Raw genomic sequence first — 12,619 nt, 5'->3', positions numbered from 1 at the left:
ATGGTGTCAGATTTATTGTTCTGGGGTGATGGCTGTATAAATTTATTTTTGGGCGAAATCGCTAAACTTGCAACTTCCCCAATTTAGCATGAGAATGTGGAAAACTAATTATTTGCAAAACTCAAGACACATTTCTGAGGGTGAAAACATCACATTACAGGACACATAAACCGATAATAATTGACAAGTATAGAGATCGGGCATCTGTGTTGTTCAAGAACAGTAAGTTTCAATAAATGTATGGGTCATTGAATGAAGAGAGAACTTTATAATTTGAAAGGTTTTCTTTTCTATTCGCAGCAGATCCAATATAAGATTACGTCGATCATCCTTATTAAATGTAAAATAAAATAAGATGAATATTTGTACAGTCGTCAGCACAAGTTCGCTGCAAGCCTGCTCGTGTGATGTGGTAGTTTTGTCTGGCAACGATGTTAGGGAACTGGTTGCCACACAGGCTTTTTTACGCTTTAAAGAAGAGTTTGTGAGAACTGGAGAATGGAATATTCTTTATATCTGAGTAGCATAAAAATGTGCGATAGGCGACAGAAAAATGTTGTGGAATGATGAAATTTCCGCTCTCTCCCCCGTACCCCTTCCGATGACCCTCCTTATCCTACCTCTCGCCACACGTCCTCCCCTGCTCTCCTTTTCCACTCCCCTCTCTCCTTCCCCTGCCTACCTTAATAATTTTTACACAGCGCTAACCTACGTAATTATCCGCACTCATATCTATTTCTTGTCTATTCCTGCAACCTTTTTGTTTTACATTTGTTAGATTATTGTCATCCCAGTCTTTTCTCTTACTCCTTACTCCAAACATGATACAGTAGTTCGAAACATTATTGGTTCTGATATTGCTTCATGAATCAGTGAACAGTATGGGGAGAATGGAAACATTTTCCTAGGGAAGAGAGAGGGCGAGAAGCAGGAGGAATGGGCACAAATTATTAATTAAGCCTACTGAACTAATAGCCACCGACTGCCACTCTCACACAAACAAACACCAGTAAGGAATACATCACAAGAACGAGACCTCAGCGTTCCTATATCTCCTGGCTGTTGGTAGCGAAAAGGGTGGAGAAAAGAAAGATGACTGGAATAAAAGAAGTGGCAAGGAGACAGGGAGGGTGGGAATGGGACGCGAACAGGAAGGAATATTGATAATTGGCCTTGGATATTGTTTGTAGTACTGCGAGCAACTGGGAATAGGGCAGACTGGGTTTAAGAGAGAATTGCGATGCACCAATGGAGTTAGTGCCGCAGATAAATAAATGAAGGTAGAGAGGGTGGGGAAAGAAGATAGTGGAGAGGCATGAAAGTGAGTGGGGGATACGAGGGAGAGGAAAAGGTGGGGGGACATCAGGAGTAAGGGGGAGAGAGGGAAAGGGAGCTTAGTCACGGTTCTGAGGAATACCAAAGTATTACGCTCATAAGTCATTCCATAACATTATTCTGTCAACTCTTGCACTTTTTTATTCTAATCAAATACGGTATACAGAACAGGCACTCTCTAGTACCATTTCTTAAAAATGCATCTTTAACGTATATAAAAGTCTGTGGCAACAAGACCCCTTACATCGTTGCCAGACAAAAGGACTCACACCTCACGAGTAGACTTGCAGCGAATTTATGCTGACGACTGTACGTTGTGAAGGTTCGTGTCTCACAATAAGCCACATTCTATAAGTAAAGTCTATCAGACCTGTGATAACTCGTGAGAAGGAATATAGATGAGGTTTTGAGTGTTACATAAAAATTAATATAACCTACTTTCACGATACCAACAAATAGTTAATTAAAATTTATTACTTTATTTCTCATCTCCGTAGATATATAATGCATGACAACCAAAGAAAAAAAACGCGGGTTGAAGGAACACTGAATGAATTGTAGTAATGTCGTATTGAGATTGTTTAGAATTTTTCGTTAGGGAGAGGGTCGTGTCACTTTATTTGTAAAAGTAAATTCAGAATAAATAAATGGTATAATTCCCTAATGGTAAAAAACATCCGATCTAGGAGTTATTCAAACTTGTTATACTTGAAGGATCCTTAAAACTGCATATATGATAACAGAAACACAAATTATGCAACTTCCACAAATGTACTACAAATTAGCTGGAAAACACTCCCACGATTCTTTAATTCAGAAAACATTCATTCCTGAGGATGAGAGAATTTCGCCATAGAAAATTGTCATTAACCAGCTTAGATGAGGTACCACGTAGGATGATATCGTGATGGGTGGCATTTGTGGATTTTATACGGAGATAGTTTGTGTTGTTTGCAGACGTAAACTGCTTGAAAATTTAGAGATATAGCGGATATTATTTTGAGGGAATCATTTTTTAAACAAGGAATATCCTCCCCGTAACAGGTATTTGTGATATAATCATCCTTTATTACGGAGGTAATAATCGTGTAAATGGAAGTTGTTTAGGTACTGATTATCAGATATATAGTATTAGTAAAAAGTAAATACTGAGATACTGTACAATTTATAAACATTACTTAGCGCCCAATATAAGCAGTTTTATTTTTCATGAGTAAAAAATCAAGTTGAAGAAGCGTCGACCTGAACTCTTGTTTTATGTTGTGTTGTGATTAAATGGTTTTTAAGATCCTATTAGTGTAATTGCATTTTCTTTTCCCTAATTAATTTTAGCAGTCCCGTGAAGGACAGAAAGTAGATCCAGTTGACGACTTGTTACAAGTGATAGCATCCGATTTGGGTGTAATTAAATTGATTCTACTGGAGGGAAGGCTGTTTAAACCCATTTTTGGCCTGAATCGTTAAAAATGCGAAGTACACTAATATACTCAGAACTTATTAGGAAAAAATTATATCAGAAATTAAGAAGACAATTCTGAGCGTGAAGACATAGCTTTTGGGAAACATAACAAGATGCTGATTGACAATTCAAGATAAATTATAACTGAGACTGAAAGCAATAAGTTTCAATTGATGTGGAGATCACCGAAATGGGCGAGAAATTTAACATTCGTTTTTAGCACTTAAAAATCATGTCAAGCATCCGGATTGAATGTAATAAATAAAAATAAAAAGAAAGTACATTTGCATATTTCGAACGTTCGTATTACATGATAAGCCTCATATTCTTAGGTAAAATCTCACAAAGCTGTTATAACTCGTGATACAGAATATGTATTAGCTTTTGACGCTCATGTAGTGATTGATATGAGAAAGAAACAATACCGCAATATCTAGATATTTAAATGATTTTAATTTATAACATTTTTCATTCTCTCCATAGAAATATAGTTGATGATAGTTAACTAAAATTGATGGTTCAAGAAACACTAAATAAACTGTATTAATATCGTCCAGAGATTCTTCGGATTTTTACTTTAGGAACATGATCGTTTATGACTTTCATTCTAGTGGTAACCACTATAAAACATTGCTACTTTTGTGTGTGTGTGTGTGTGTGTGTGTGTGTGTGTGTGTGTGTGTGTGTGTGTGAAAGCATCATCTATAAAAATAACTGAAAGATGATAAACAGGGAGATTAATAAAAACCGCAAAATGAGGGAAAAAGTATTAGATGTTCATCTTCCACAAATGTACTTTAAATTCACCTCGAAAATATCCCAGCTGAATCAGAAACAATAAACATTTCTGAGAAGGAGGAAATTCCACTTTGCAAAAAAATAAATAACTAAATATATAAATAACTCTAAATGAGGTACCACGTAAGAAGAAATCGATTTACAAGTAAAGATGGCTGTCATTTCAGCTTTAGCCTTAAGCGTGTCAGTGGATTAGAGACGTGTAGACAGATTGAAAATTTAAAGATATTTTTTATCAATAGAAATAGGGCTTTAAGTTGGTAACTAGAAAGAAGACATTACATTCAGAAAAGGAAAATTATCTCAGGATGGCAATGATTATCAATTATATATTATTTAAAATAAGTAATATCATAGCCGTAGTGAGATTTAAAAGTTATAACACTAGTTCGTATCTCTAACACATGATGGATCCTTAAAAATTCAGGTTGCAGAATCGTCAACCTGAACTGTTGTGTCTGTCGTGTTGAGATTAACTGATTTTTACATTCCGATGAGTCTAATTTTTTTTTTTTTTAATTTCTAGAATTCCTCAGCCCTGATCTCAAGGATAAATATTATTGCCGATTCTGAACTTGTTAAGCCTGAGAACATCCGCTTTGACAGTGTGTCTGAACTATTGTCATAGGGTGATGGTTGTATAAATTTATTTTTGGGCGAAATGGCGAAATATGCAACTTCCCTAGTTGAGCAAGAAAATGTGGAAAACTCCCAATTATTTCCAAAACTCAGGACACATTTCTGAATGTGGAAACATAACGTTTCAGCTAACAAAAACCAATAATTTGATTGACAAGTAGAGAGATCGGGCATCTGCGTTGTTGTATAACCAAAAGAAACAGTTGATGTATGGGTCATTGAATGAAGTGGGAAGTTTTTAATTAGAATGGTTTTCTTTTTTATTCGCAGCAGATGCACTATGAAATAACGTAGATCCTCCTTAAAAAAATATCTATATATATATTTGTACACTATGAAGGTTCTTATTTTACAATAAGCCATATTCAGTAAGTAAAGTCTATTAAACCTGTGATAACTCGTGAGAAGGAATATTGATGATCTTTTGAGTGTTACATAAAAATTAATCGAGAATTTACTATCTCAATACCTAAATGTATAATTACTTATTACTTTAATTCTCATCTCCGTAGATATATAGTGCATGACAGCAAAAAAAAAAAAAATCGTGGGTTGAAAGAACACTAAGAACTGTTAATGTCGTGTTGAGATTGTTTAGATTTGTCACTTTATTTGTAGAAGTAAATTCAGAATAAACAAATGGTATAATTCCCTAACGGTAAAAAAACATTGTAGGAGTTATTCAAAATTGTTATACTTGAAGGATCCTTAAAACTGCATAAATGATCATAGAAACACAAAATATGCAACTTCCACAAATGTACTACAAATTAGCTGGAAAACACTCCCACTTGATAAATTCAGAAAACATTTCTGAGGGTGAGACAATTTCGCCATGGAAAAATGTCATTAACCAGGTAAGATTAGGTTTCACGTACGATGATATCGTTTCTTTGGTAAAGATGGGTTGGATTCGCGAAGTTTATACAGATAGTTTGGGTTGATTGCAGACGTAAACTGCTTGAAAATTTAGATATAGCGGATATTTTCAGGTGAATGTCTAGGGAAGCAAAGTGGTATCTTGAGGCACCCGAGCAATTTTTATACACGGAATATCATCCCCGTAAGACGGTTTTTGTGATATAATCATCCTTTATTACGGAAGTAAAATTACTAAGGAAGGCAATAAATCGTGTAAATGGAAGTTGTTTAGGTATTATCAGATATATATTATTAGCAAAAAGTAAATGCTGAAATATACAATTTATAAACATTACTTGGCTCCTCATATAAGCATTTTTTTTTCATGGATTTAAAAAAATCAGTTTGAAGAAGCTCCTACCTTCACTCTTGTTCCTGTCGTGTTGTGATCAACTGGTTTTTAAGATCCTATCAGTGTATTGGCTTGTGTTTTCTTTCATTCATTTCAGCCGTTACGTCAAGGATAGAAAGCAGATCCAGTTAAGATCGTGTTACATCTGATAGTATCCGATTTGAATGTAGTTAAAATTGATTCTACTGAAGAAATGGCTGTAAAAATTAATTTTCGCAGGAATCGTTATAGATGAGATATACAATGATATACTCAAAATTAATTGAAAAAAAAAAATCCAAAACTCAGAAGGCATTTCTGGGCGTGAAAAAATCGCATTTAGGAAACATAACAAGATTCTGATTGACAGGTAAAGATAACAGATAACAGAGGTTTCTGAGTGCAACAAGTTTCAATTGATGAGGGGATGACAGATACTGGCGAGAAATTGAGTATTCGTTTTTATCTGCACTATGAGCACTTTTAGATCTCGTCAAGCATCCTGATTGAATAAAAAAAAAAAAAAAAAAGAGTATTTGCATATTTCGAACGTTCTTATTTTACGATAAGCCTAATATTCTTAGGTAAAAATCTCTCAAAGCTGTTATAACTAGTAATACGGTAAATGTATTACTCATGTAGAGATTAATATGAGAAAACATTAACAATACCCCAATATCGATAATTAAATTATTACAATAAACTCATCTCCATAGAAATACAGATGATGAGAGCTACAGAAAAATGCAGGTTCAGTAATTACGTTTTTCATTTTGTCTGGAGATTTAGATTTTTACGTAAGGAACATGGTCGTTTGTGACTTTTTCATTTTAGTGTTTTCACGATAAACAAATGCTACATTTGTTTTTTTTTTTTTTGAAAGCTTTATGAAGAGTAACTGAAAGTTGTTAAACAAGGGGATTCTGAAAACCGCATAAATGAGGGCAAAAACATTAAATACTCAGTTTCCACAAATGTACTGTTAATTCATTTGGAAACACTCCTATCTGAATCAGAAACTCAAACAACATTTCTGAGGATAATATTTTTCTTTTCAAAATTTAATAATAATAATAATAATAATAATAATAATAATAATAATAATAACAATAATAATAATAATAATAATAATAATAATAATAATAATAATAATAATAATAATAATAATAATAATAATAATAATAATAATAATAATAATAATAATAATAATAATAATAATAATAATAATAATAATAATAATAATAATAATAATAATAATAATAATAATAATAATAATAATAATAATAATAATAATAATAATAATAATAATAATAATAATAATAATAATAATAATAATAATAATAATAATAATAATAATAATAATAATAATAACTCTAAATGAGGTATCACGTAGGATGAAATTGATTTATAGGTAAAGATGGCTAGCAATTGAGCTTAAGATCTGAGTGTCAGTGGATTAGAGTTGTAGACAACTTGAATAATTAAAGATATATCGATTATTATTTTCTATCTATATAAATAGGGATTTAAAGTGGCATCTAAAGAGAATTTATTAAATTCAAGAAATAGAATATTTTCGCAATACTTTGCGTCGTGTGATATTATTATCCATATTTTCCAAGGTAAATTATCTCATTAAGGCAATTAAACGTTTAAATTAAAACTACAGGTATTATTTATCAATTATGTATTATTAGGAAAAGTAAAATATGGGCCGTTGTGAGATATAAAAGTTATAACATTAGTTGGTATCTCAATCACAGTTTTAGTGTTCAGGATGGATCTTTAAGAAAATCAGATTGCAGAAGAGTCGACCTCGACTGTTTTTTCTGTCCTGTTGAGATTTACTGATTTTTACATTCCGATTTTTATGCTAGAATTCCTCTTAGCCATGATATCAAGGATAAATGTCAGTGCCGATTCTGAACTTGCTACGTCTGAGAAAATCCGCTTTGATTGTTCTGGGGTGATGGGTGTATAAATTTGTTTTTGGGCGAAATCGCTAAGTATGAAACTTCCTCAATTGAGCATGAAAATGTGTTAAACAAATGATTTTCAAAACTCAGGACCCATTTCTGAAGGGGAAAACATCACGTTTCAGGAAAATTAAACCAATAATTTGATGACAAGTAGAGAGATAGGGCAACTGTCCTGTTGAAGAACAATAAGTTCCAAATGATGTATGTGTCATTGAATGAAGGGAGAAGTTTATTAGGAAGGTTTTCTTTTTTATTCGCAGCAGATGCACTGTAAAATGACGTCGGTCCTCCCGTTTAAATTGAAAAACAAAACAAATATTTGCACAATATGAAGGCTCGTATTTCACAAACCTGTGCTAACTCGTGAGAAGGAATGTTGATGAGCTTTTGAGTGTTACATTAGTGATACGAGAACGTACACCCGCGAACCAAAGTTTCGGTACCCCACTCGATGGAAGGAAGTGGAAGTCAGGGTTAGAGAGAGGGCAGGTGAACGGACAACCATGATTGGTACTTTGGAACTGAGCTACGAGGCGAATAGTGAGAAACCTAATGAGACTGGATTCGAAACCTTTCCATGCTATTCACCTGCAAAACATTATGCGTTCGTAACATACATACTGTAACATATAACATAGACTACTGTGTTATCATGGTGTCCTGTGATACTGACCCATCTGTTTCGGATCATCACACAAACAAAGCACCGAGCCAGTTGTATATAAGTTCCAACTTGTCATTATAACTGCAGTCATAATTTCTGTGAATGTTATCCCTGGATTGTCTAAGGCTATAATATAGAATGATTGTGAATTTAATGTTGATTCTCACAGTCGTTGTGCGGATGGTTATATATGTGGCAATTATTTTGTGGACGTCTAAACCACATTGTGATGGACAGTGGAGAGCATTCGCCAATAATTTACCATAACTAGATGAAATTAGATGCAAACAACACAAAATATTATGAGACAGCGAAGACAGCTGTGGTATCCTGCTCCGTCTTGTTTTCAAGGCCTTAACTGGGGCTTCACCTCATACGTGATTTATTTTCCTTCCGTCTCTGCCTCTTTTATTACTCTTACTTCCCGGTATCTTCATAGTGCGAGTCGTCATAATCCTTGGAGGGTTTCTTGTCGTCCGGTCCTATAACCCGTACTGTATTACATTATTCCTCGCATCATCACTCCCAGACAAACAACGTTAGCCCAAGACTGCTGAATCTGTTAATACCATTATTGCCACTGCCACTACTATTCCCCCTTTCCCCATTGTGTCTATTGCAATTCCCCTCACAGTACTACTACTGCTACTCCTATTACTACTCAACTATAAATCTGTATAATAATACATATGATTGTCCTTATGTCTATCTGTTAATCATATTGTCCCTGTCCCACCGTCGACAACTCGTCACTTACCCCGCACCGCTACCCCAGTTGCACCCCACCCCCTCTTTCCCACCCGCCAGGATCTCTATTCCTCCCCACTCCTAACCATTTTACCCCTCACCTCCTTCTTGGGCCACCAGGCCTGTTGTTCACCTTTTACCGGTGAATATACGTGGCATGCATTAATAAGAATAATTATAAAACTGACAGCAACAACATACATCTGCAATATTCCGAACATTACATAATCATAAAAGTCGCAGACCCAAACGTGCCTATATTACGGAGCTCTGATATATTAACCACAGAACCGACCACAGACCGTTCCTATCATTGCCACTGGACCTTACCTGTAGCACTTCACCATAGTCCTTTGTGGGATCACTACACATGTTTGGGAAAAATAAGCGCACAACATGCCTACAACCCATTAAAATACACCTGTGACGTTTCACTGACATCCATTAAAATGCCTAGAAGTTAGCGGACAAACAAACTCAGGGCTGGACATAGACTGAGGCCGAATGTCTCATCGGTATATGACAACCTGACAAAACTATTACGATCCTGCTTTGTAAGTGTTATCATAGTTAATAATAATAATAATAATAATAATAATAATAATAATAATAATAATCGTAGTATTAGTAGTAGCAGTAGTAGTAGTAGTAGTAGTAATAGTAGTAGTAGTAGTAGTAGTAATCACATGTTAAAATCCATGATACAGAGGAGGACAAACACCATAATCTCCCTGATAAAACAAGCGAAAACAGCTGACATATAAAACTAAACAGTGCCATAATATGCTGTAATGGTAGGGTTATAGTAATACTAAATGTTTGACCGTAACCCAATCTTCTGTCATGGCAAACAGATTCTGCATTGCGTCGACACATGCTATTCCAGTGTGTGTCCTTCTCAGTATCGTGCCTAATAACATGATTAATTATTATTATTATTATTATTATTATTATTATTATTATTATTATTACTGTGATGACACCTGCAATGCAGGTCGTTACATACCGATGCGAGACATTCCGTTTCTGTCTGTGTCCAGTCGTTTGTTTGTTTGTCCACTAACTTCTCCTAGGCTATTTGATGGATGTCAGTGAGACATCATATGCTTATTTTAGTGGTTTGTAGGCATGTTGTGCACTGTTATTTTTCCCAAACACGTGTAGCGATCTCACAGAGGACTACAGTGGGTTGTATTACGATGGTGAAGTGCTATAGGGAAGATGCAGTGGTAATGATAAGAACGGTCTGTGGTCGGTTTTGTGGTTAATATATCAGTGCTCCGTAAAATAAGCACGTTTGGGTGTACAGTTATTAAATGTAATGTTAGGAACACTACTGTAAACATCTACGATGTTATTATTATATTATTATCGCCTACCTTTAGAAGGCAGAGCGATCATGTTTTTAACTGCATCTGTGTGTGTGTGTGTGTGTGTGTGTGTGTGTGTGTGTGTGTGTGTGTGTGTGTGTGTGTGTGTGTGTGTGTGTTCCTATTATATTTCATGAACGGCTTGAGCTATCAACATGAGCTATCAACATGAAGTTGTTACATGTGATAGCATCCGATTTGGGTTTAGTTAAAATCGATTATACTGGCTTGATTGCTGTATAAACCTATTTTGGCCGAAATCATTAAACATGCGATATACAATAATGTACTAAAAAATAATTGGGAAACAAACAAGTATTTCAAAACTCAGAAAACAATTCTGAGCTTGAAAAAAGCGCATTCAGGAAACATAGCAAAATGCTGACTGACGCATTGAGACTGCTGGTAATGTCAATTTATGTGAGGCTCACCGAAACACTACGGGGTGGTCCTACTATTCGGCGGCCAGGTTGTATTAGGAAGTATACTGCCACCGTATTCTCTGCAAGTCGTAAAAGGCGACTAAAAGGGACGGGGTGAGGGGACTAGGGACCCCCTCCTGTTTTTTAGTTCCTAAAAAAGAGACAGGCCAGAGAAAGGGATGGGGGATTGAGTTATCCCCGTACTCTGAAGATTGGGTCTGTGAATGTGCGTGGATGAAGTACGATTGAAGCTAAAAGGAAAGAGACTGGGAGAATGTTTGTGAGAAGAAAGTTGGATGTGTTAGCTTTGAGTGAAACGAAGATGATAGGGCAGGGTGAGTCTATGATTGGAAGTGTGAATGGAAGATTGTCAGGTGTTGATAGAGGAAGGGCAAGAGAAGGTGTGGCCTTGTTAGTGAGTCTGGAAGTACAGCAGTGTGTGATTGAATGGAAGGAGGTGTCATGGAGACTGATGTGGGTGAAAGCGATATTTGAACGTGAGTTGTGGGTGTTTGTGAGTGCATATGGGCCTGGTAGTGAAAAGGATGAAGATGAGAGGAATCTTTCTGGAATGTTGATGAGTGACTGCAGAGTTTTGTAGCGAATGTGAATGTGGTAATGATGGGAGATCTGAATGATAGAGTGGGAAATGTAGCAGTTGAAGGTGTAGTTGGTATGCATGGTGTGCCTGGAAGAAATGAAAATGGGGAACGAATGATAGCGATGTGTGTTGAGCGATAGATGGTGATTGGAAATACGCTGTTCGAGAAGAAAGATACTTATAAGCATACATGCGTGAGACGGGAGGGTGGAATGGTTGTGGATAAAGCATTGATGGACTACGTGATTGTGTCTAGGAATGTAATAGAAAGTTTGCTGGATGTGAGGGTTCTGAGAGGGGAAGGTGGAGGTATGTCTGACCACTACCTGGTGGAGGGAAAGTTAAGAGTAGGTAAGAGATGGGTGAGAGCTAGGAGGGTTAGGTGTGGCAGGGAGGTTTTGAAAGTGAGTTGGATATAAGAGAGAAAATGATAGAATATCAGAAGAAATTGAAAAATGAGTGGAGCGCAGTGATAGATCAGGAAAATGGTAGTGTGGAGGAGGAATGGCAGTTAAGAGTGCTGTGGTGGGGCATGCAGAAGAGGTGTGTGGTGAGACGTGTGGGTGGTGGTGTAAGAAAAGGAGGTGAATGGTGGTGAGAGGAAGTATGGCTGTGGCTGAGAAGAGACGTGCATATTAAGTGTGGCTGCAGAGGAAGGATGAAGTGTCATATGAGAGGTATAAGGAAAAGAGGAATAGGACGAGAATGGGTGTGCGTGATCCTAAAGTGGCAGCAGATGAGAGGTGGGGTAGGCGACTGACTGAGAATTTTCAACAGAATAAGAAAATGTTCCGGAAGGAGGTGAAAAGGGTGCGAAGGAAGAGCGAGTAAAAGCAGATGGAAAGATATTAATTGAGATGGATGCAGTAAGGAAGAGATGGGCAGAGTATTTTGAAAGATTGTTAAATGTAGAGGAAAGGGTGGCTGAGATTGTGGCGGATGGAAGGGTGCAATGAATAAATGTGTTGGGAGAGTTGAATGATTCATTGATCACGAAGGAGGAAGTGGAGAAGGCAGTAAAGGAGATGAAAACAGGGAAAGATGCGGGTATGGATGGGTGTGCTGTGGAATGCCTGAAGGGTGGTGGAGTGACTATTGTTGACTGGTTAGCAAGATTGTTGAATGTGTGCTTTGTGAAAGGTATGGTGCCAGTTGACTGGGCAAGTGCTTGTGTGGTCCCGTTGTATAAAGGCAAGGGTGGTAAGTATGAATGTACTAGCTTTAGGGGTATAAGTCTGTTGAGTGTTGTAGGTAAGGTGTATGGTAGAGCGTTAATTAAGAGAGAGAGGGTACAGAGGGAGTGATTGGTGATGACCAGTGTGTCTTTAGGAGAGGGAGGGGATGCGTGGATCA

The sequence above is a fragment of the Coenobita brevimanus genome, chromosome 63 (assembly GCF_032717465.1).
Source record: "Coenobita brevimanus isolate Jiangsu-jjx chromosome 63, ASM3271746v2, whole genome shotgun sequence".
NCBI classification, from domain to species: Eukaryota; Metazoa; Arthropoda; class Malacostraca; order Decapoda; family Coenobitidae; genus Coenobita; species Coenobita brevimanus.
Note: the sequence above shows the minus strand (reverse complement) of the source record.